This window comes from Callorhinus ursinus, unplaced genomic scaffold, assembly GCF_003265705.2.
Source record: "Callorhinus ursinus isolate GAN/ISIS: 27379988/994484 unplaced genomic scaffold, GSC_fseal_2.0 scaffold1, whole genome shotgun sequence".
NCBI lineage: Eukaryota > Metazoa > Chordata > Mammalia > Carnivora > Otariidae > Callorhinus > Callorhinus ursinus.
In genome coordinates this window covers 59,483,245-59,508,012 of record NW_027397063.1, presented here as the reverse complement: position 1 = coordinate 59,508,012, position 24,768 = coordinate 59,483,245, and the positions used below count along the sequence as shown (strand labels likewise).

At 41.9% G+C, this 24,768-nt stretch overlaps 1 protein-coding gene across 1 annotated transcript in view; it reads left to right on the top strand.

The window, feature by feature from the left end:
* Positions 1–24,768, top strand: part of MYLK (myosin light chain kinase) — a 259,025-nt gene that overhangs the window by 45,496 nt on the left and 188,761 nt on the right. Inside the window, exon 2 of the mRNA XM_073894409.1 lies at positions 17,455–17,630. The gene's annotated coding sequence lies outside the window, so the exon portion shown is untranslated. The remainder of the gene's footprint in view (positions 1–17,454; positions 17,631–24,768) is intronic.

The window sequence follows — 24,768 nt, the reverse complement described above, 5'->3', positions numbered from 1 at the left end:
TCTGAAAGAGATACCCGCATTTCTATGTTTATTGGAACAGCATTTACAACAGCTAAGATATGGCAACAACCTGAGTGTTGGCTGATGGCTGAATGGCTGAAGCAAATGTGACACACACACACATACATACACCCGTGAATATTACTCAGCCATTAAAAATAAGGAAATCCTGCCATTTGACAACATGGGTGAAACTGGAGGTTATTATTCTAGGTAAAATAAGCCAGACAGAAAAAGACATGTACTGTATGATCTCACTTATATGTGGAATCTTAAAAAACGAAACTCATAGAGCCAGAGAGTAGAAGGGTGGTTGCCAGCAGCTAGAGGTAGGGCCTAGGTGGGAGAATGGGAGATGTTGGTCAAAGCGTACAAACTTTGAGTTTTGAGATGAACAAGTTCTGGAGACCTAATGTGCCACCTAATAGATACCGTATTGTATACTTGAAATTTGCTAAGAGAGTACATCTGAAGTGTTCTCACCACACACGCACAGTCTCACACACACACGTATGCTAACTGTGTAAAGTAATAGCTGTGTTATGTCAGTCCTTTCACAGTGTATACCTATATCAAACCATCACATTGTACACTGTAAGAAGGAGGAGGAGGAAGAGAAGCTGCTGCAGCAGCTAGAGTTGTCTCTCTTTCAGGCCCTTTTCCTTCTTGGGAGTACTGTGAACTTACCATTCTGGAACTGAACAGAGTTCTCTGTAAAGTCAGTCACCTTGCCCTTTGCCTCTTAGAACATGGATCAATCTGCAGTAAGCCACACATACTCTTCCTTTTTGCCCTGCTAGCTCAGAAAGTCCAGCTATTGCTACCTCACAGGGGAAGGGTAACAGAGCCTTACAACCAGGCTAACCTATAGGCTATGGTCACTTGCCACTGGTCACTGGGCTTGTCTGGCCTCTTTAAACTACACCCCAATTTGCAAGGATTTATTAAAAGACATGATTGGTTTTTTTCTGATCTGTCTGGTTTCATCTGTCTGGCTGAATATTCCTTCTAAACTTTATGGCTTCCCTCAACTTTGACATTCATCTGGCCTTCTGCAGCTCTGCTTTGATGATCTGGTTCCTAGACTTGGGTCTGCTCTGACCCTTGGAACACTGAGACTTAAGCTATAGAATTGCCAACAGAAGGGTGGTGAGGGGTGTCCAGATTCCGCCAGTCATCCTGGTCCCAGCTCTTTCCCTCATGAGCCATGTTCCACTCCCACTGCAGTAGCCCAAGACCATAGTGTAAGCCCTCCCCCCAGCTCTTTGTCTTCAGTTATCAGAGTCTGTACATCCTACACCGACAGGACCAACATAGTGTCTGGCCTGGCAGCACACAGGGAGCCAGCCAAATCTGTACTAGACATGGTCCTACCTTAAGGCACTTGTGGTCTGGTGATTGAGATGGCTCTAGACTATAAGCTCCTGAAAGGGGGGATATTTGGCTGTTTTGCTTTGTCCATTAGTGTATTCCCTATTCTAAGAACAGTGACTGGTATGTAAGTGTTTAACAAAAATGTGTCAAATAAATGAATGAGTACCTGAAACTTCCACATGCAATGTCAAAAGAGAGAAGTACAACAATGAATAGGGGAGTTTCAGAGGAATGAGATATTGATAGAGAAAGCTGACAGACAAGTTGATCTGTTCTGTAAATATTGACTATATGATTCTTTGGAATTCAGTGAGGCATGTCTTATGGTCTCTTGCAGGTTAATTTGTGAAAATATTTCCTATATGTTTACTAAGAATACAGGCATACCTCCAAGATATTTCAGGTTTGGTTCCAGACCATTGCAATGAAACAAGTAAAATGAATTTTTTGTTTTCCCAGTGTATATAAACATTGTGTTTACACTATACTATAATCTATTAAGTGTGCAATAACATTATGTCTACAAAAAAAAACAGCGTACATACCTTAACTAAAAAATACTTTATTGCTAAAAAATGCTAACCATCATCTGAGCTTTCAGTGAGTTGTAATTTTTTTGCTGGTGGAGGGTCTTGCCTTGGTGATGGCTGCTGAGCAATCAGAGTAGTGGTTGCTACAATTGGGGTGGCTGTGGCAATTTTCTTAAAATAAGACAACAGTGAAGTTTGCTGCTTTGATTGACTCACAAATGATTTCCCTGTAGCATTGATGCTGTTTGATAGCATTTTACCCACTATAGAACTTCTTTCAAAATTGGGGTCAGTCTTCTCAAACCCTGCTGCTGCTTTTCAACTAAACATTCTAAATCCTTTGTTGTCATTTCAACAAGAGTAGATTCCATCTCAAGAAACCACTTTCTTTGCTCAACCATGAGAAGCAATTCCTCATCCGTTAAAGTCTTATCATGAGATGGCAGCAGTTCAGCCACATCTTCAGGCTCCACTTCTAATTCTAGTTCTCTTGCTGTTTCCTGCCCCATCTGCAGTTACTTCCTCCACTGAAGTCCTGAACCCCTCAAAGTCATCATTGAGGATTGGAATCAATCTCCTGTTAATGTTGCTATTTTGACTTCTTATGAATCACAAGTGTTCTTAATGGCACTTAGAATGGTGAATCTTTTCCAGAAAGTTTTTAATTTACTTTGCCCAGATCCATCAGAGGAATCATTGTCTATGGCAGCAATAGCCTTATGAAACGTATTTCTTGAATAATAAGACTTAAAAGTTGAAATTACTTCTTTTTTAAAAAATTTGAAGATCGTCAACCAGTCTTTTATTTTTTAAATTTAAATTTTTTTCCATATACTTTTTACTCACACCATGATAGCTCATAATAGAGCTTGATCTAAAGTTTGGGGGTGGATTTTTTTTTCATCATGATAAGTGTACTCTTTAATCCCCATCACCTATTTCACCCACCCTCCCTTCACCCCCCTCTGGCAGCCCTCAGTTCCCTATAGTTAAGAGTCTGTTTCTTGGTTTATCTCTCTCTTTTTTTTTCCTTTTGCTCCTTTGTTTTGTTTCTTAAATTCCACATATGAGTGAGATCATATATTTTTCTTTCTCTGACTGATTTATTTCGCTTAGCATTATACTCTCTAGCTCTATTTATGTCGTTGCAAATGGCAAGATTTCAATAATTTTTTGACTGAATAATATTCCATTGTGTGTGTGTGTGTGTGTGTGTGTGTGTGTATATACACACATATATACCACATCTTCTTTATCCACTTATCTATCGATGGGCACACTTGGGTTGCTTCCGTAGTTTGTCTATTATAAATAATGCTACAATAAACATAGGGGTGCATTTATCCTTTTGGCTTAGTGTTTTTGTATTTTTGTGGCAAATACCCAGTAGTATCATTACTGGATTGTAGGGTAGTTCTATTTTTAATTTTTTGAGGAAACTACATGCTGTTTTCCACAGTGGCTATACCAGTTTGCACTCTCACCAACAGTGCAAAAGTTTTTCTTATTCTCCACATCCTTGCCAACACCTGTTGTTTCTTATGATTTTAGCCATTCTGACAGGTGTGAGGTGATATCTCATTACATTTCCCTGATTATAAGTGATGATGAGCATCTTTTCATGTAGATGTCTCCTTTGGAGAAATGTCTGTTCATGTCTTCTCCCATTTTTTAATTGGGTTGTTTTTAGGTGTTGAGATTTGTAAGTTCTTTGTGTATTTTGGATACTAACCCTTTATCAGATATGTCATTTGTAGATATCTTCTCCCATTCCATAGGTTGCCTTTTAGTTTTGTTGTTTGTTTTCTTTGCTGTAGAGAAACTATTTTGATATAGTCCCAATAGTTTGTTTTTGCTTTTATATCCCTTGCCTCAGGAGACATATCTAGAAAAATTTTGCTATAGTCAGCATCAGAGAAATTACTGTCTGAGCTCTCTTCAAGGATTTTTATGGTTTCAGTCTCACATTTAGGTCTTTAATCGATTTTCAATTTATTTTTGTGTATGGTGAAAGAAAGAAGTCCAGTTTCATTCTTTTGCATGTAGCTGTCCAGTAGTCCCATCACCATTTGTTGAACAGACTGTCTTTTCCCCATTGTATATTCATTCGTTCTCCTTTGTCAAAGATTAACTAACCATATAATTGGGAGTTTATTTCTGTTTTCTATTCTATTGATCTGTGTGTATTTTTATGCCAATACCATACTGTTTTAATTACTCTCGCTTTGTAATATAACTTTAAGTCTGGAATTGAGATGCCCCCAGTTTTGTTTTTCTCTTTCAAGATTGCTTTGGCTATTTGTGGTCTTTTGTGGTTCCATACAAATTTTAGGATTTTTTTTTCTAGTTCTGTGAAAAATGCTGTTGATATTTTGATAGGGATTGCATTAAAGGCATAGATTGCTTTGGTTAGTATAGACATTTTAACAATATTTGTTCTTCCAACCCATGAGCATGGAATGTCTTTCCATTTCTTTGTGTCTTCTTGCATTTTTTTCATCAGGGTTTTATAATTTTTGGAGTACAAGTGTTTATAATTTTTGGAGTACAGGTCTTTCACCTTTTTGGTTAAGTTTATTCCTAGATACTTTGTTGTTTTGGTGCAATTGTAAATGGGGTTTTCTTAATTTCACTTTCTACTGCTTCATTATTCTTGTATAGGAGTGCAACAAATTTCTGTGCATTGATTTTGTATCGTGTGCCTTTACTAAATTCATTTATCAATTTTTTATTAGTTTTTTTGGTGGAGTTTTTAGGGTTTCTGTAGAGAGTATCATGTCATCTGCAAATACTAGGAGTTTTACTTCTTCCTTACCAATTTGGATGCTTTTTATTTCTTTATGTTGTCTAATTGCTATGGCTAGGACTTCCACTACTATGTTAAATAAAAGTGTTCAGAGTGGACATCCTTGTCTTATTCCTGACCTTCGGGGAAAAGCTTTCAGTTTTTTACCATTGAGTATGACGTTGGCCGTGGATTTTTCACAAAGGCCTTTTTTATGTTGAGGTATAGTCCCTTTAAACCTACTTTGTTGAGGGTTTTTATCGTGAATGGATGTGATTTTTCTGCATCTTTTGAAATGATCATATGGTTTTTATCCTTTTTCTTATTGATGTGACATATCACATTGGTTGATTTGTAAATATTGAACCACCCTTGCATCCCGGGAATAAATCCCACTTGATCATGGGGTATGATTATTTTTAATGTATTGTTGAATTCTATTTGCTAGTATTTTGTTGAGAATTTTAGCGTCTATGTTCATGAAAGATATTGGCCTGTAGTACTCTTTTTTTTTTTGTTCTGTCTTTATCTGGTTTTGGTGTCAGTATGATACTGACTTCACAGAATGAATTTGGAAGTTTTCCTTCCTCTTCTGTTTTTTGGAATAGTTTGAGAAGAATAGGTACTAACTCTTCTTTATTTTTTTTAAAGATTTTTTTTTATTTATTTGACAGAGAGAGACAACAACGAGAGAGAGAACACAAGCAGGGGGAGTGGGAGAGGCAGAAGCAGGCTTCCTGCAGGGCAGGGAGCCCGATGCAGGGCTCAATCCCAGGACCCTGGGATCATGACCTGAGCCGAAGGCAGATGCTTAATGACTGAGCCACCCAGGCACCCCAGTATTAACTCTTCTTGAAATGTTTGGTAGAATTCGCCTGTGAAACGTTCTGGTCCTGGAATTTTGTTTGTTGGGAGTTTTTTGACTACTGATTCAATTTCATTGCCTGTAATTGGTTTGTTCTAATTTTCTATTTCTCCTGCTTTAGTTTTGGTAGGTTAGATGTTTCTAGAAATTTATCCATTTCTTCTAAGTTGTGGTTTGTTGGCATGTACATTTTTATAACATTCTGTTAAAATTGTTTGTATTTCTCTGGTACTGGTTGTTTGAAAATACTTCTTGATCCATGGGCTTCAGAATGGATGTTGTGTTAAGCAGCCATGAAAACAACACTAACCTTATTGTACCTCTCCATCAGATCTTTTTTTCCGAGCAGTAGGTCTCAACAGTGGGCTTAAAATATTCAGTAAACCATGTAGTAAACAGATGTGCTGTCATCCAGGCTTTGTTGTTCCATTTATAGAACACAGGCAGAGTAAATTTAGCATAATTTTTGAGGCCCTAGGATTTTTAGAATGGTAAATGAGCACTGGCTTCAACTTCAAGTCACCAGCTGCATTAGCCTCTAACAAGAGAGCCTGTCCTTTGAGGCTTTGAAACCAGGCATTGACTTTTCCTTTCTAGCTATGACAGTCATAGATGGCATCTTTTTCCACTAGAAGGTTGTTTTGTCTATATTGAAAATCTGTTGTTTACTGTAGCCACCTTCATGAATTACGTGAGCTAGATCTTCTGGAGAACTTGCTGCAGCTTCTCCATCAGCACCTCCTGCTTCCCTTTGCACTTTCATGTTACAGAGATGGCTTCTTTCCTTAAACCTCATGAACCCACCTCTGCTGGTTTCCAGCTTTTCTTGTGCAGCTTCCTCACCTCGCTCAGCCTTCCTAGAATTGACGAAAGTTAAAGTCTTAACTCTGGATTAGGCTTTGGCTTAAGGGAATGTTGTGGTTGTTTTGATCTTCTATCCAGACCACTCAGACTTTCTTCTCATCAGCAATGAGACTGTTTTACTTTCTGATCATTCGTGTGTTTACTGGAGTTGCACTTTAAATTTCCTTCAAGGACTTTTCCTTTACATTCATAATTTGGCTAACTGTTTGGTACAACAGGCCTTGCTTTTGGCCTGTCTTAGCTTTTGACATGCCTTCCTCATGAAGCTTAATCATTTCTAGCTTTTGGTTTAAAGTGAGACACTTGTGACTGTTCCTTCCACTTGGACACTTAGAGGCCATAGTAGGGTTATTAACTGACCTCATTTCAATACTGTTGTGACTCAGGGAATAGGGAGACCTGAAGAGAAGGAAAGAAACAGGTGAATCGCTGGTCAGTGGAGCATTGAGAATATGCACAACATTTATCAATTTACTTTGCTATCTTATATGGGTATGGTTTGTGCCACCTCTTAAACAATTACAATAGTAACATCAAAGATCACTGACTACAGATCACTGTAACAGATATAATAATAAGTTTGAAATATTGTGAGAATTACCAAATGTGACACAGAGATATAAGTGAGAAAATGCTGTTGGCAAAGCAGTGTCCTCAGATTTGCTCAATTCAGGGTGTCTACAAACCTTCAATTATAAAAAATGGAGTATGTGTGAAGTGCAATAAAGCAAAGCACAGTAAAATGAGGTATGTTTGCAATGCATATTTTATAATTATTGGGTATAAAGTTCTACAATATGTCTGTTAGATCAAGCTTTGTTCCTCATGGTAACAAACTTGAGAGCTTTTATGCAAATAATTGTGGGATTGAATTAAATTGTGTAGAATTCTGATTCTGAACTGTTGTATTTACATTACATTTACTGGACCCTCTTCCTGAAACCAATGCTATTAGTTTGCTATTTATGGTCAGTTTTTGCCTGACATATTTTCTTATTTTTTCCATTCATTTATTTCAACTTCTTTGTGTGTTAGATTCATCTTGTAAAAAGCATATAACTATTATGTGAGTCAGTGGTGTATCTTTTAACTGGTGAATTTGGTCCAGTTACATTTGTTGTTATTTCTGATACAGTGGGAATTGGAGTGAAATGAGTGCACAGGAATGGAGAAACTGTTGATGGCCATTATGTGACACAATCTAACACCACAGTGTACTGAAGATACCTAATAAATGTCAGCTGTCTTTTCCAACTCCTTCCTCCATTCTCTGCGTAATGGATATTTGGAGAATTATTTTGATTTTTTTCTGGGTAGCTCTTTGAGTGAAAATGCTCTGTCTTTCCAATGATACTCTTAGCCCCCCTAATCTCCAGCATTTTGACCATGCATGTGGTACATATAAGAACTTGGCTGATTGCAGGGGGCTAAAGAGGGAGTGGGTGGAAAGGAAATTGTGGCAGGAGGTGTTGATGACTCACTGAAAACATTTAAGAGGAAAGGAAGTCTAGAAATAGGGTGGTAGCTGGAAAGAGCAGTAGGTCTAATTGTGGGTCTTTTTCAAGAAAGGATGTCTGGGAGGCAGAGAGAAGGGAAATGACAGACTGTGAATGGTTGAAGATATTCATGGCCTCAAGACTAATCTATCACTTAGCTTCTGTAGAGCAAGTATCAGGGAGAGAGAAATGTATGAAAAAAATGTTTTTTACATGATGTACTCTAGAAATACATATCTCTACTAAATTACTAGTGTATAATATATAAAGATAAGCAATATGATTTTTAAAATGTAGATGAGTCTCATACTTCTTTATCTGACTCTTGACAAACATTAGGTACGACAACCAGATTTTTTTCCTACTCTGTCTTAGCACTAGAAAGAAGTTTCAATGTCATTGAGTCCATTTTACCATCTAAGGTAGACTTTACAGCATTCCTGACAGATAGCTGTCTAGGACATTTGGAACAATTGTGGTTTTAGAATTTCACCACCTCAAATGGGAAGCATCTGCCTTTGCCCAGAGTCTGATGATAATGAAGCTCTTCCTTTATTCAGTAGATATCTGCCTAAATGTAACCAGCTCTCTCTGGAACCACTATAAGCTGAATGTAATTCCATTACATGTTGAAGACTCTACCATATATCTGTCCCCTCACATTCACTTTCCAACAGCGCCTGAGACCTTTCTCATGAGAGGACTTCTGGATCCCTCAAGACGCTTGTACCTTTTTAAGCAGGGCATCCCAGTTTTTTGCATTCTTAGTAAAGCAGTTGCTCAGGGCGCCTGGGTGGCTCAGTTGTTAAGTGTCAGCCTTCAGCTCAGGTCATGATCCTAGGGTCCTGGGATCGAGTCCTGGATCAGGCTCCTTGTTTTGCAGGAAGTCTGCTTCCCCCTCTGCCCCTCCTCCCACTTGTTCTCTCAATCTCTCTCTCTCTGTCTCTCTCAAATAAATAAATAAAATCTTAAAAAAAATAAAGTAGTTGCTCAGATCTAGTAGTAGAACCTGAATTTTGTCAGGTGCTTTTGTTTTTATCATTTAATGAAATGATTATATAGTTTCTCTTCTTCAGTCATTTGATGTGATGAATTACATTTATTGATCTTCAAACATTTAACCAGCTGTACATTTCCAGGATAAACCCCATATTATAATGATGTATTATTTCATACTACTGAATTTGATTTGCTAGTATTTTGTTGAGGAATACTGGCCCGTAGTTTTCTTTTCTTGTAATGTCTTTGTCTAATTTTCATATCAAGTAATGTTGGCCTTATAAAATTAATTCATGTTATCTATTTCTTCTTGGTTGAGTTTTAGTATCTGTGCCTTTCAAGGAATTTGTCTATTTAATCTAAGTTGTTGAATTTATGGGCATAGAATCGTTCATAATATTTACTTATTTTTTAAATGTCTGTAGGATCTGTAGTAATATCCCTGCTTTCATTTCTGACTATTGTAATTTGTATTTTCTTTCTTTTCTTTTCCCTGATCACCCTGGGTACAGACTCATAAATTTTATTGATATTTTCAGAAACAAACTTCTAGTTTTATTACTTTTTTCTCTTTTTAATTTCAATGATTTGTGCTGTTATATTTATTATTTCCTTACTTCTGATCAATATGAATTTAATTTGCTCTTCTTTTACTAGTTTTCTAAAGGGGAAGCTTAGATCACTGATTTGAGGTTTTTCTTTTTTTCTATAAGTGTTTAATGCGGGAGCACCTGGTGGCTCTGTTGGCTGAGCATCCAACTCTTGATTTCAGCTCAGGCCATGATCTCAGCATTGTGAGATCAAGCGCCACATCAGGCTCCATGCTGAACATGGGGCCTACTTAAGATTCTCTTTCTTCCTCTCCATCTGCCCCCTCCCCTACTCATGCTCTCTCTCTCTCTCTCTCTCTCTCTCTCTCTCTCAAAAAAAAAGTGTTTAATGCTATAAATTTCCTTCTACACTTTAGCTGTTTTAGCTGCATCCCCCAAATTTGGGACATTGTGTTTTCATATCATTCAATGTGAAATATTTTCTAATATCCTGTGACTTCTTCCTTGATCTATGGGTTATTTTAAAGTGTGTTGTTTGGTCTCCAAATATTTAAGGAATTTTTTTCTTTTTTTTAGATTTTGTTTATTTATTTGAGAGAGAGAGTACAAGCAGGGGGAGGGACAGAGGGAGAAGCAGACTCCCTGCTGAGCAGAGAGCTGGATGCAGGGCTTTATCCTGGGTCTGCGGGATCATGATCTGAACCAAAGGCAGATGCTTAACTGATTGAGCCACCTGGGCACCCCATATTTAAGTAATTTTACAGATGTCTTTCTGTTATTAACTTCTGGTTTAGTTTCATTATGATTGTAGAACATCTCTCTATGATTTCCCTTTTTAAAGATTGATACAGGGATGCCTGGGTGGCTCAGTTGGTTAAGTGTCTGCCTTTGGCTCGGGCTGTGGTCCTGAGGTCCTGGGATTGAGGGCCGCATTGGGCTCCCTGCTCTGCAGGAAGCCTGCTTCTCCCTCTCCCACTGCTTGTGTTCCCTCTCTTGCTGTGTCTCTCTCTGTCAAATAAATAAATCTTTTTTAAAAAAAAATAAAAAAATAAAATTGATACAGGTTTGTTTGGTGGCCCAGAATATAGTTTATCTTGGTGAATGTTTCATGTGCAGTTGAAAAGAATGTATATTCTGCCTTATTGGCTGTAGTGTCAATTCAGTCGAGTTAGTTGATGGTGGTGTTCTGCTCCTCTACATCCTTACTTATTTCTGTATACTTGTTTTATCAATTATTGAGAGACAAGTGTTGACGTCTCCAGCCACAATTATGTATTTTTACCTAGTTCTTCTTTCAGTTCTAAGAGTTTTGAAAAAGTATTTTGGAGTCCTGTTGTTAGGTGCATACATATTTGGGAATGTTATATTTAGCAAATTGATTTTTTTCATCATTATGAAATTATTCTCTCTACCCCTGCTAGTATTCCCTATTCTGAAATCTACTTTGTCTGATATTAATATAACCATTTTAGCTTTCTTTTGATTACTACTTGGATTTACGCCTTTTTAAAAACTCTTATTTTTAACCAATCTCTATATTAATTAATTTTTTTTTAAGTAGGCTCCACACCCAGCATGGAGCCCAGCACAGCATTTGAACTTACCACTCTGAGATCAAGACCTGAGCTGAGATCAAGACTCGGATGCTTAACTGACTGAGCCACCCAGGCACCCCCCAATCTCTATATTTAAGGTGTACTTTTTGTAGACTGCATATAATTGGGTTTTGCTTTTTTATCTAATCTCACAATCTTTAATTGGTATGTTTAGATTATTTGCATAGAATGTAATAATGTGGTTGGACTAAAATCTATCATCTAGATATTTTGTCTTATCTCTTCTTTGTTCCTTTTATCCTCTTTTTCTGCCTGCCTCTGTATTAATTGAGAGTTTTTCTTATTTCTTTTATCTCCATCATTGGCTTGCTTACTACTTATACTTATTTTTAAAAATTTAATGTTGTGTCCAGTGTTTACAGCATACATCTTTTAATCACAGCCTACCTTCAAATAATATTATACCACTTCATGTATGTTATAAAAACCTTAGAACATTATATTCCAAGTTCATCTCTCCCAACTTTTGTACTGTTATATATTTTCCTTTTGTGTATACTATAAACCCACAGTGTATTACCACTATTTTTACTTTAAACAGTAAATTATCTTTTTGAGCAATTCAAAAACATTTTAAATGTCTTTTATTTTTACCCTTTTTTAATATAAAACTTTTATTTTGTTTATGCTTACTAAAAGTCAAATAAGCTAATGATATTTTTGTTTCAAAATTTGCCAGAAAAAACGGTAGAATAATGGTTGACTTTGTCTAATAACTCATGAAGTTTTAGGGGGTGGTCTAAGCATAATTGTTAAGAACAAGTAAACTAAATAGATGTAAATAAAATAAGTTTGTAGGTAAACTTTTTAAAAAGTTTTTATTTAAATTCCAGTTAGTTAACATAAGGTGTAATATTAGTTTCACATATACAATATAGTGATTCAACACTTTCATACAACACCCAGGGCTCATCAAACAAATGCACTCCTTAATCCCCATCACCTATTTCACCCATCCCCCCACTGCACCTCTGGTAACCATTCGTTTGTTCTCTATAGTTAAGAGTCTGTTTCTTGAGGGCGCCTGGGTGGCTCAGTTGGTTAAGCGACTGCCTTCGGCTCAGGTCGTGATCCTGGAGTCCTGGGATCGAGTCCCACATTGGGCTCCCTACTCAGCAGGGAGTCTGCTTCTCCCTCTGACCCTCCCCCCTCTCATGCTCTCTCTATCTCATTCTCTCTCTCAAATAAATAAACATAATATTTTTTTTAAAAAGAGTCTGTTTCTTGAAATGTCTTTTATATTTACCTTTATTTTAATCATTTCTAGAGATCTTAGTTTATCTAGATCCTAATTCTGTTCAGTGTATTCATTCTGCTTTAAGAGCTTCTATTAATAGTTTTTTTGTAGTACAAGTCTGCTGGTAATGAATTCTCTCAAGCTCATTTATTTTTAAACATTGCTATTTCTCCATCTGTGAGAGAGATTTTCATGGGTGTAAGATTCTGGGTTGACAGGTTTTTTTCTTTCAGTACTTTTAAGATGCTATTTTATTATTTTCTTGTTGCATCATTTCAGATGAGAAATGTGCTTTAATACTAGTCTTTATTACCCTACATGTAGTGCTTCCCCTCTCCTTCTGCCTTTGAGATTTTCTTTTTGTCTTTGATTTTCAGCAATTTGAACATGATGTGTCTAAGTGTATTTGATTGTTTTTGTTTGTTTTGTATTTATATTGCTTGGAATCTCTGAGCTTACTGGATCTGTGGTATGGTATATTTTATTATTTTTGAGCAATTCTTGATCATTATTTCTTCAAATATTTCTTCCGTGCCATTGTCTATTTCTTCTCTTTCTAGGATTCCAATTACACATATGTTAGACCATTTCATAGTATCCTGTAGCTCTTAGATGCTTTGTCTCCTCCTTTCCCTGCCCTCCTCCCCAACAAAACACACTCTTTTGTTCTTTGTGTTCCATTTTGGATCATTTCTGTTGACCTATCGTCAAGATCACTGATTTTGTTTCTGCAGTGGTGTCAAGTCTGCCAATGAGCCTATTGAGTTGTTCTCCATCCACAGGAACAGAAAGTAGATTGGTCACTGCCTAGGGCTTGGGGGATTATGGACAGTGACTATGAGTGGGTACAGGGTTTCTTTTTGGGGTGATGAAAATGTTCTAAAGTGCATTGAGGTGGTGGCTGCACAACTCTGTGACCATACTAAAAAGACATTGAGTTGTACACTTTTTTTTTTTTAAAGATTTTACATATTTATTTGATGGACAGAGAGCAAGAGAGCAAGAGAGCACAAGCAGGGGAAGAGGCAGAGGGAGAGGGAGAAGCAGGCTCCCCGCTGAGCAGGGAGCCCAATGTCGGGCTCAATCCCAGGACCCTGGGATCATGACCTGAGCCGAAGGCAGACGCTTAATCGACGGAGCCACCCAGGTGCCCCTGAATCATACACTTTAACTGGGTGAATTATATGGTATGTGAATTATATCTCAATAAAGCTGTTATTAAAAAGAAACCTTCATGCTTTAGGTTTAAATGCTATATTGATAAAAATCTGACAGGAATCAGGGAGGGACATCTCACTGATGTGGTGAAAGAACAAAAATTAATTCTGAAGGAAATGTTACTATAACTTAAACTGGTAGAAGGAGAGAGGTTATATTATTTTATTCTGTGTTCTGTATCTGATTCTAAGTGTTAAAAACTGACTCTTTTAAATGTTCTTTCTAGTTCCTGTCCTTATCCGTCTATACATTTTGTTAATTCCTATAGATAAAATGTGATTTATGGTTATTAGTCTTACAGATAAAAATATTCCAAGTCCTCTCATCGCTTTGAGTTCTCTCTAGGGTTCAACCTCCCCTCCACTGTGTATTCTAGGATGCCTAAACCACTAGGTTTGCTGTTAGCTGGTGGTCTCACTCTTGGACTTTAGTGACCTAAGATTTTACACGTCACCTCCTTCTGTTATAAAACTTGTGGAGAGTTCTCCAAGCTGAGAATTTCAGGACAGTTTCCCTACAGGGGGTTCACCAAGAAATCCACAAGAATCACATAATGACCTAGGAGATGTGCCTTCTCTGCAGTGAACACATGTGCCCCCAGGGGTGTTGTATGTTTCCAGGAGCTCAGAAGTCTTCTCAGTTGTTCTTATTTATAAAAAAAAATATATTAACTAAAAAAAGCAAAGTATAGAATAGTGTGTATAATATGCTATTATTTGTATTTAAGAAAAAGTGGGGATAAAATGTATGTGTATTGGGGCACCTGGGTGGCTCAGGTAGTTGAGCATCTGACTCTCGATTTTGGCTCAGGTCATGATGTCAGGGTTGTGAGATCCAGCCCTTTACCGGAGCCTACTTAAAATTCTCTCTCTCCTCCCTCTGCCCCTTCCCCTGCCTCTCTCTCTATCTCTCTCCCTTTCTCCCTCCCTCCCTCTCAAAAAAAAATACATGTATTTTCATAACATATTCCTAGAAGACATCGATGGCATGGCTGCCTCTGAGCTTGGTACCTAGGAGAAGGGGCAGGTACAAGACCTTTCACTCCATACTTTTTTGTTATCTTTTGAGTTTTGAACCATATAATTACACTGGCTATTCAAGGAGGAATACAGGTTAAAGTAAAAACAGAATCCTTCTAGGGTGGTTAATCAAACTTGCTACTTAGACTGGCCTTGGATAATTTACTCTTTTCCTTCATTTCTCCTCGCTTAGGTCTTCCCTCTTCATGCCCTCCATGTCTGATCATTTGCTTGCAACAAATATGTTGCAGCATGCCCCTTCTTCTCAGAGTGTAATAGAAATGCTACACAGGGATGAGGTAACATTTCTAAACTATCTCTCGTGACTGATTGCCATTTTTAGTCCCGAACTTTCTAGACCAGAGGTTCTCAAACTTGAGCCTGCTTCAGATTCACCTGGAGGGCTTATTAAAACACTGGTTGCTGGGTCCCACCCTCAGAGTTTCCGATTCAGCAAGTCTGGGCTCTTTCTAGCAAGTTTCCAGGTGATGCTAGTTGGAGACCACACTTTGAGAACCAGTGCTCTGGACTAAAATAGTTTCTCCTGTGACGTGTTGTCCAGTTTTGGTGTCCCACCTGTGTCCTCATTTAGACATATGAAGAAATAAAAAACAGTAGAGGTTTGTCCCTTTCCATAGGCATGCCTCTAGCTCGCCAGTGTCCAGCTGTCTGTCTAGCCAACAGTGCCTGTCAGACTGTAGCCCCTTCACAAGATGATATACATGTGACCACCAGCAGGGCTGACGTATCAGAAGCCTCCACCCCCTCCTCATCTGGACTCGCCAAAGTAGACATTCCTGCAGCCATTGCTGTCCCGCTCCCTGTGAAGACTTAACTGGTGTTTAAGAACAGGTCTTACAAGAGTCATGCTAATTTCTGATTCACTTTCCAGTGCTTCTCAACAGAGGCATTATTAGTATTCTAGATGAGACAATTGTTTATAATGAGAATTGTGTTTCATGTGGGATATTCAGCATCCTTTCCCCCTTTCCCTGTCCTGGGTCGTTATGGCAATCCATAGTCCCACCCCATACCCCAGGGCCCCCTCCTGCAGCCTTCCCCTCTCCACTTTCCCCACAGAATGGGATGAGAGCAGCACAGCTTTCCCCTGAAAAACACTGTGTCTTGTATTAAGTTATCAGACCCCTTACCAAGCCACATTGCCTTAGCTCCCTGCAAAAATCCTAAGTCATGGTTTAATATTTTCCTTGCTTTCCTTAAATGTTGCTATTAAAAAGTGACTGAATTATGAATATTTCTTTCTGTAAACCCTATGGGTGGAATTGCCCATTATGATGTTCAGTCCCCTCTCTGTAGAGAAATGCACCGGAGGGCCCTTGTTTCCCTCACTGGAGGGCTTTTCATCCTCATCTGCCAAGGAGAATTATATGAACCATTCTGTTTCTTTTTTTTTTTTTTTTTGTCATGAGTGTCAGGGAACTCAGGGATAGATGTAATGCTTGATAGGGTTGCAAAATTAGTGTAGAAAACCATTTCAGATATATTATCAGCTTTTATACAGTTCTAACTTTTAAATAATCAGTAGCTTAATTTTGCATTTTCTTGTGAGTGACTTCATTTCCTTTTAGAAGCCTTCCTTGGTACAGGTTGACTGGCAGCAAGTGAAAAGGTCACTGGTGCCAGGTGCCAGGTGTGCTCAAGCTAGAAATGGCATACGGGTGAAGGAACAAAGAGCCACAGGTATCCCTGAGCCCTCACCAAGATGGAGAGTCATTGAGGTGAGGTGCAGCAGGACTGAGCTTGCTCGGTCAAGAGGAGTTCTGCCTGGACTGACTGGCTTAGCCCACGAGAGGTGCAGAAACCATTACTTATAGGAACACCATCCTGATTTGGCTCCCACTTGGTTCTGTGGCCAGATAGATCTCCAAGAGCAACTGGGTGCAGATGGGGCTGTCACTCTGGGATCCGCTTTCTGCCGAAGCTCCCTATCTAGGTGGAAAAGAACATCTCTCTGTGGGACTGTAGCAGGGCGGGGATTCCACCCCATCCCACCACTCCTCTGAGGGCCCAGTTACTTCCATTTCCCCTTCAAAGTATGCATCAAAGTGTCTGGGGACCACCACGCTGGACCGAGGGTGCCCACCCTCTAGGTCTCCTGTGGGAGTAAGGGATGTATCAGGACTTTGCAGTCTACAAGTCTCTCTATTGACATTCCATGGTGAGAGCTTGATTCCCTTTGGGCTTACAAAGTATCCTTTACAAATCAATAGGCCTCCTGGGAAGGTAGCAAGTAATTTGCACATTTGAGGGAATGGATTTACCACTTTAAATATTTGAGATGCGCTGCTGGAGGGAAGCTTCTGAACGGAGGAGATGGGCTGAAATTTAGGAACCTTTGCAGGCTGAGGGGTGGGCCCTGTGGGCTGCCTGGGTGTGGGTTAAGCCTTAGAAGGCTTAAAGGGAGAAGGCTAAGCCCTGGACAGTGTGGGGGAGTCACTCATTCCCAGATATGGGTACTGTTTCCCTGTCCTGTCAGCTCCTCCTTACCGTGGCTATGTCCCTGAAGGCCGGCCCCTGATGGCCCAGGTGCCATCTCCCTCCAGAGGGCCCAGCAGCCACTACCTGCTCTGTGGCCTTCCTCCCTTACCCCTGCCAGGGCCTCTCCCCCGACCCTGTGACCGCACCACAGTTCCACCCTCAGTTCTTTGGTATCTGCCCTGTGTGGAGGAAGGAAGTAGCTAGGTCTTGTTCTCCTGGTAACTGTTATTCCTGAACTCTAAACCCAGAAACCCCCACACGCAGTAATAAAGTCACCTATTGTCCTTAAGACGTTTCCACATTTCCACACAGCCTCTCTGAGGATGTGCTCCTCGCAGCTGCTCCCGCTCCCTTGTGCATGTCTGCCCCTGACTTGGCTTTCCTTTCCTCCTTCCCACCAGGCACTGGCCGCGTGGCTCCCAGGCGGCTCCCAGGTGGCCGCCCCTGCTGCATTCTGGAACAACTTCAGAAGCTCCCTGGTCAGGGCCTCCCTGAGCGCACAGGGAGGCAGAGCCCCAGCACATCCTGCCTTGCGCTCCCAGTGCAGTTGCCACAACAAACTGCAGGGGAGACCTTGGTGAGTGGGCGGGGTTAAAACTGTGCTGTTGATAGTTCCTCCTCCTCTTCCTCGGCCCATCCTGAGGAGAGGGCAGAGCGGAGAACAGGACGGCCAGGAGAGACCAGTGCCCACAAGGTGAGATGACACCTGGCCAGGTGCCCCGACAGGTGAGAGTGAGGTCAGCATGCTTTAGCATTGTCTCTTGACCTTCGCTTAGCTGGTCAGAATTCTAGAACCGGTAAAGTTGGTGGGAACTGTCACTGAGCCAGTCTGGAAACAAGATGAAGTATCTGCTGGGTGCCCTGGCCTCTGCTAGAGACTGTTCACACTGCCAACCTGGTCCTCCATCCTTCCAGACTGTCCCAAAACTTCTTCCTCCTGCTGCTCCAGAAGGCTGCTCTGGTTAACTGCATTTGGTTTTGATTTTCCCTTTGAGTCTCTGGTTCCTTGCAAGCAGCCATCACTGGGGTGGGAGCACGGGTCGAATTCTGTGTTAATTGTGGGACCGAGCTATTCCACGTCCTGACCAAGAGCCCCCACTGGCCCCCCACAGACGTGGTCGTCATCATTCTGTTGAGGGAGAAATCCCATTGAGAGGAGGCGTAGAGTGAGTCTGCTTCACAAAGATGGTGCCTTCTGTGGGTGGCTATGCAGTGGTCCGTTTTCTCAATATTTCAAAAGTCTGGGGGATCTTTTGGGATTTCCTATGTGAAATTTGGGGGTGGGGGTCCATTGCTTTCTGTAGCTTTAGCTAGTGAGCAGGATGGGTTTCCTTCTGCCACCCTCCACGCTCTCCTTAGGGTCTCGTGATTATGGCACCGCAGGGGTCCTCGGCCTGCATCAGCTTGGGAGCAGTCTGTTCACTCTCACTGTGAAGGAGGCTGATGGGGCCCCGACCAACCCAGTGAAACCAAGAAAGTGAGAAGGAGGAAGGGGAAAGAGGAATTAGTGAAAAGAAGCATAGCCTATGACCTTACAACACTGATTATGTTCCTCATGGTTTTAAGGCTACTTTGAAGTGTGGTACCATCACTGAAGTGGGAGAATACCGTCTTAGACTACTTTGGCAGACAAAACTAAGTACATGAATTCTGTCCTTCTGTTAAAAAAAAATAGATCCTGTAATTTTAAAGGAATTTGTAAAAAGTGACTATGAGGTTGGACTCTAAAGTGGCAGATAAAAGGAGAAAGCAGTGTCCTACTACTGCTGGAAGAAAATACAGAACGTGTGGCTGGGATGGGGGGCATTACATTAGACTGGATCAAAGGGAACACTGTGTATGTGTGAGCATGGCTCCCTCGAGAGGCAAAGCCTTAAGGCACTCTGACACTGCGAAGCAGCAGAAGCGGGAGATCAAAGGATGGAAAAATTAATGCAAGTCCCTTTATTTTAAAGGCAGGGTTGCCTTGGCTAAAATCAGGATGAAGGCAGAGCCGCTGGTGCTGGGGAGTGGGCTCTGCAAGGAGCCCTTTCTGTGGAGTTTCCAATTTTATGCTCATGACAGAGAAATTTGCAAGGAGAGAAAGAGCACAGTCCAAGTTTCGTTGTCAAACCTAGCACCTACAGGACTGCAGAAGCCATCCTGTGCTCCTTTCCCTGCACTGATGCGGAAGGGGGCCTGGGAGAGCAGAGCTGCAGCGACACACCTGGTCAGTGCTGAGTCAGGCTGGAGCTCCGTGCCCTTGTCTGGAGTCCCCGAAAGTCTGAGCTCTTGGGCCACTCACGGATCATTCAGACACCTTTAGCAAGATACAAACGTTGCTTGATAGATTCTCAAAAGGGCAACGAATCGTTAGTTTCATCCATACATTTTTTTCAGAGAGGCCTGTGGAAAATCTCTTTTCTGAATTCCATGCCCTTAATGAAGATGCCCTTTCTGCTTTTGAGAAAATTACTTTGAACAGTGAACTGTGATGCTATATCACATCAAATTACATTTACAGAGGCTACATTGTGACTCTTCTAATGAAAGCAGATGTATTTTAGAAAGCTTATGTTGCTTGATATGTAACTTATAATTAAGTATTGGGTTTGATCATATTTCTTTAAAAGTTGGGCATTAGGGACTTGATTAATATTGTAACCGGGGCGCCTGGGTGGCTCAGTTGGTTAAGCGACTGCCTTCAGCTCAGGTCATGATCCTGGAGTCCCGGGATCGAGTCCCACGTCGGGCTCCCTGCTCAGCAGGGAGTCTACTTCTCCCTCTGACCCTCTTCCCTCTCGTGCTCTCTATCTCTCATTCTCTCTCTCTCAAATAAATAAATAAAATCTTTAAAAAAAATATTGTAACCGATGTTTCTATGAGAAATTCGGTCCCCTTCCCAAGAAAAGGACATAATCCATGTGATTAATGTATCAGACATGACATTTGTTTATTTATCATATAGTCTTTGAGTGATGAGGGAGGCAAAGTCCTTGCTCTGGGGTAGTTTTCCTTCTAGTGAGAGAGGAAGACAATGTCTGTCATTGATTTTATTTTATTTTTTTTTTAAGATTTTATTTATTTGAGAGAACGAGCGAGCACGAGGTGGGGGGGGTGCAGAAGGAGAGGGAGAAGCAGGCCCAATGCAGGACCCTGGGACCATGACCTGAGCCGAAGGCAGACGCCTAACCAACTAATCCCCCCAGGCGTCTCTGTCTGGCACTGATTTTAAAGTGCAATGAAGAGAAGCAATGCAAGGTAAGGGGTTGGAGGGATTAGGGTAGAAGGTTATTTTGCATAGGATCACCAAGTAGTCAGGAGGGCCTCTTTGTGAGAGTGAGGTGTGAACAGAGGACAGAATGAAGTGAGTGAGTGAATTTCCAGGTCTGGAGGAAGAACTCTATTCCAGGCAGAGAAACTGGCCATTGCTAAGGCCTCCAGGCAGGAATGAACTGGACATAGAGGAACAGCAGGCAGGCCAGCCAGCTCTGGAGAGGAGGGGATGAGGCACAGCATGACAGCAGGTGACTTGGAGCAGGAGGTAGGGAGTTTGGATTTTAGTCCATGGCTGATGGGTGGTCATTGGAGCGCGCTGAGTCGGGGAGTGCCATGATCTAGCTGCTGAATGGAGAACCAACTTTAGGGAAACAGTGTGGAAACAGGGACGTAGTTAGACTGCTGCAGGGGTCCAAGGACGTGATGCTGGTGACTTGGATGGCTGGTGGCCCAGGGGTGGCGAGGCATGATCAGAATGAAGGTAGAACCAGTGGGAGTTACTGATGGATTGGATGGAGAGAGAGGGAGAGCGGAGGATGGCTCCTGGGCCTGAGTGTTCAGATGGATGATGAAGCCTTTGCTCTGGGTGGGACATGCTGCAGGAGGAGCACATTTGGCTGGAGAAAGTTGAGAGATCTTGTTACATCTCATAAACCAGTGGGATGTGGAGTAGGCATTTGGATATAAAATTCTGGAGGTTGGCAGAGAGATTAGGACAGATATGTTTGGGAATCTCTGGCCTCTCAGTGCTTGTAAAACCATGGGCTTGGAATTGATTCCTGAGGAATGAGCAGGCTCATCACTTAGAGACCAAGAAGAAGGGATAGGAGGAAAGAGAGGAGAGTACATCCTCCCCATCCAGAGAGAAGAGAGTCTTTCCAGATGGAGGGGTGACTGACTTGCCAGTACAGCTGAGAGCATTAAATACATTATCAGGCTGGGAATAGTGTCCTCTGGATGACTGCCTGGGTTCTTATGTGCCTGTGGACCTTGTCCTCCCCCCATTAGACTGGGAACTCACCAAAGCCATGGATTATTTCAATGTTCTCCTGCTTGCATTTGGAGCCACTTACAGCTGTGGCTGAACCACCTACTGAGGGACACTTCCTTGTAGAAGGTGCTTGTGGATTTGTCCATCACTGGGGCCATGGGGACAGTGTTGATAAGGAAGGGGCAGGACCAGTCCTACTCTGGGCAAAAGGCTAGTGATGTTCTAACTCTGCGTAGAAGGAGTTGGGTAGCAAAAGAGAAGACAGATGGGAAGAGCAGGCAGGAAACAGGAGTGTTAGAATCCCGATTTTGGGAACTATCAGCTCCTTAAATGTAGGCATGTAGCTCCATTCTGAGGAAGGGGATATTGAAGAGTCTGGAGGTCTTTGAATGGCCATTGATTGATGCAGCGGTTGGATTCTTTACCTTCTGTCTCTGCAAAGTATATATGACCCTTGTTGTGGCTTAAGAAGGATGAAGGAGCCCCTCATAACTTCCAGTGGGACCTCTGTCTGGGGAGGAATTCTGTGGTGATACCCTGGGGCAGTCATGGCCTCTTCTCTTGACTGGATTCCATTGGTCTGTATCTGTGAGGGGTAACTGGGCCTGAAAGCCTGGCCGTCTCTGACTGGGGGTAGAGTGTGTGGTGGAACAGCTTTAAAGATCCCTAAGGGCTGGGCACATGGGCTTTCTGGCCATCAGGAGTCTGGGACATAGCAAAACCAGAGGACCCATAGGATCATAGGAAAGCATAGGAATAGTTTGTAGTTGGGTGCTGTAAGAGCTTTGAAGAGATGGGAGACCATCTTGACGAGACAGGACCAGAAGTTGAGAGCCCTCAACAATATAAAGGAGACCCTGCTTGTGGGTTGAGGGGAGATCCTTGGCCCTGCAGAGTTTAAGCTGGTAATAAGCCTGCAAGCCAAGCGTCCATCCCCTGGTGTTATCCTGGGAACCTAATTACTCAATTTTTCCGGGCGATCCTAATCACGGGGCCTGATAAAGCCCAAGCATGCTTCTAAAATTATGTTAAGATAAAAGCTCTTTTTATTCATTTGATATCCATTAAAACCACCACAGATTCATTATTTTTCAAAAGAAAGAAAACTATGCCACAATTCTGCAACTAACTTACCACCAGATGCTGACATCTTGGGACACCCTGTCATGCTTAAAAATATTGTAAGAAATCTTTAGACAGTAAAATCTAAAAATAAAACCCCCCAAATTAAAAAGAAGAGAGGAAAAAGCATTGTAGTTCAAGAGATTTATTGGTTTATTTTTGAAAAGAATACTGAATTGTAACTTAATACCAGATTCTGAGACCTAGGTATACCCAGTTTTGTAGTGGAGAGGGAGGGTAATTACAAAATGCAAGAAGGTACCCAAGGGAGAAACCTATAAAAATCACCAGTAGCTTATTGGGCACCTAGGTGGTGCAGTCAGTTAAGCACCCGAGTCCTGGTTTTGGCTCAGGTCATGATCTCAGGATTGTGGGATTGAGCCCCACCTTGGGCTCCATGCTCAGTACAGAGTCTGCTTGAGATTCTCTCTCCCTCTCCCTGTCCCCCCACTGTCAAATAAATAAATCTTTAAAAAAAATCACATTAATTCATGGTGTCTGAGGAAGCTTTGGAACCACTGACAGCTTCTATATCTACCAGGCTCCCACTAAGCTGCCTGGGGTGAGTTGAAATTGTATTTCATGACATATCCCCGACTGTGTTCTGTTCTTAGTGCCTGAGGTGAGTCTGGAGCACATTCATGGCAGTATCTCTACCTCCTTGCCCCATCCATACAGCTGCCTGCTCAGACCTTGGCTTGGTCTGGTTGCAGCTATGGCAGCTCTAGGCCAGATTTCCCAGGAGGACGTCAGTGGGGTTCTTACCTCTTCTTCCGAACTACGGCAGCTGGCATCCCACTGACCTTCAGCTGTGCCATGTCCCTCAGGCCAAGCATCCCCACCTTTTTGGGGTGAGGTGGTTACTATGAGAAGCCCACCGAGTGTTCTCAGTGGAGGGTGAGGAGAGAGTGAGAAGCATCCCGGGATGCTTTCTTCAGTCCTTGGGCCACGCCGGGAGAGTCCTGGTGAAAGTAGTATGTGCCCTGAGGAGGCAGAAGGGTTTGGAAACCATGCCTAGTCGGAATAGTGGAAGGACCAAGTGTGTTCATCTGCAGAAGGATAAAGGATAAATGGTGACTGTCTTCAAATATTTGTAGGCATGTCTTATAGCAGACCAGAGTTTACTCTGTGTGACCTCAGAGGGCAGAATGGAGTCCAGTTAGGGGGAGGCATATCAGAGCTCAGCCCATGATGGAATGGGCTGTTTGTGAGTGTGAGAACTTCTTCTCGCAGGGTTTTCTGGGGGATTGCCTTTTGGGATGCCCTGGCTAGGATCTGTCAATGGCCCCTGGTAGGCACCTCTGTTTCTATTCTTGACAGGAGCTAGGTGGTAGAGGAGGAGGTTTCTAACAAGGTGCACTAGACCTTTCCTAAGAGAGCAGACCCTGCTGAACACAGTGACCCGAACTCCCTCCCTTGCCATCCCTTCCTGTCCCCTTTCTGAGAATTCTCTACTGTCAGACATGTCCAGAGGGGATCCATGCATGGATGAGGCTGTGTCCTAACTGGGGAATCTGGTCCACCCTCAGGGGCTGGAGGGGTCTGGCTCAGCTGCAAACCTAGTCTGTCTCATGGAGGGACCCACCAGGATCTTGGCTCAGTCCTGCCTCTAACTCTGATGGGTTTGGTTCCATCCCTCTCCCAGCCTGTAATCGCCAGCCTCCTGGCCCACTGTGGCCCAGTTTGGGACAGAACAGGACTCCTATACTGGGTGGGAGGTTGCATTAGAAGATCTCTGTGGTCTCTTAACTGCATCTATGGTTACGTGATTCACCATTTCCTTGTCAATAGCCCATGCTTTAAAAGCAAATGGGAACAAGTGTTTGGATCCGGTGCTGCTCTGTAAGGAGCTGGCAGTGACCCCGTGGTCACTCCCTCGTCTTGGGCAGCTCCAGTCCTGAGTGGAACAGCTCTAGTCCAGATGCACGTCCAGGGAGGAATTTGGGGAGATGGGGAGGAGTGAGTGGTGGCAACTGGTTTAATGGCATCTCTTCCACTCAGCCAGAAATGTCTTCTTTTGGAAGCTGAAGACTTCCTCAATATGGTCTCAATTAGCCTGTGTGTACCTTTAAAATAATTACATTTTCATCAAAGCATTTTAGAGAGTGATGTTTATCTCAGTGTAAAGGGCATGATCAGGTCTGATCCTGAAATAATGTCTCTGGTACCCCAGATGTCAAGAGTAACTAAAAATATACTATTAAATTGGAGGAATTCTTGGTTTATTGGACCCATCTCCTGTCTCTCTTAACCTCCCTCCAGAAAGTGAGAGGGTGAAGAAGTGAGCCAAAAATCTTTAATTATCCAGTCTGCTGACATTATTTTATCTGCACCACTGATATTA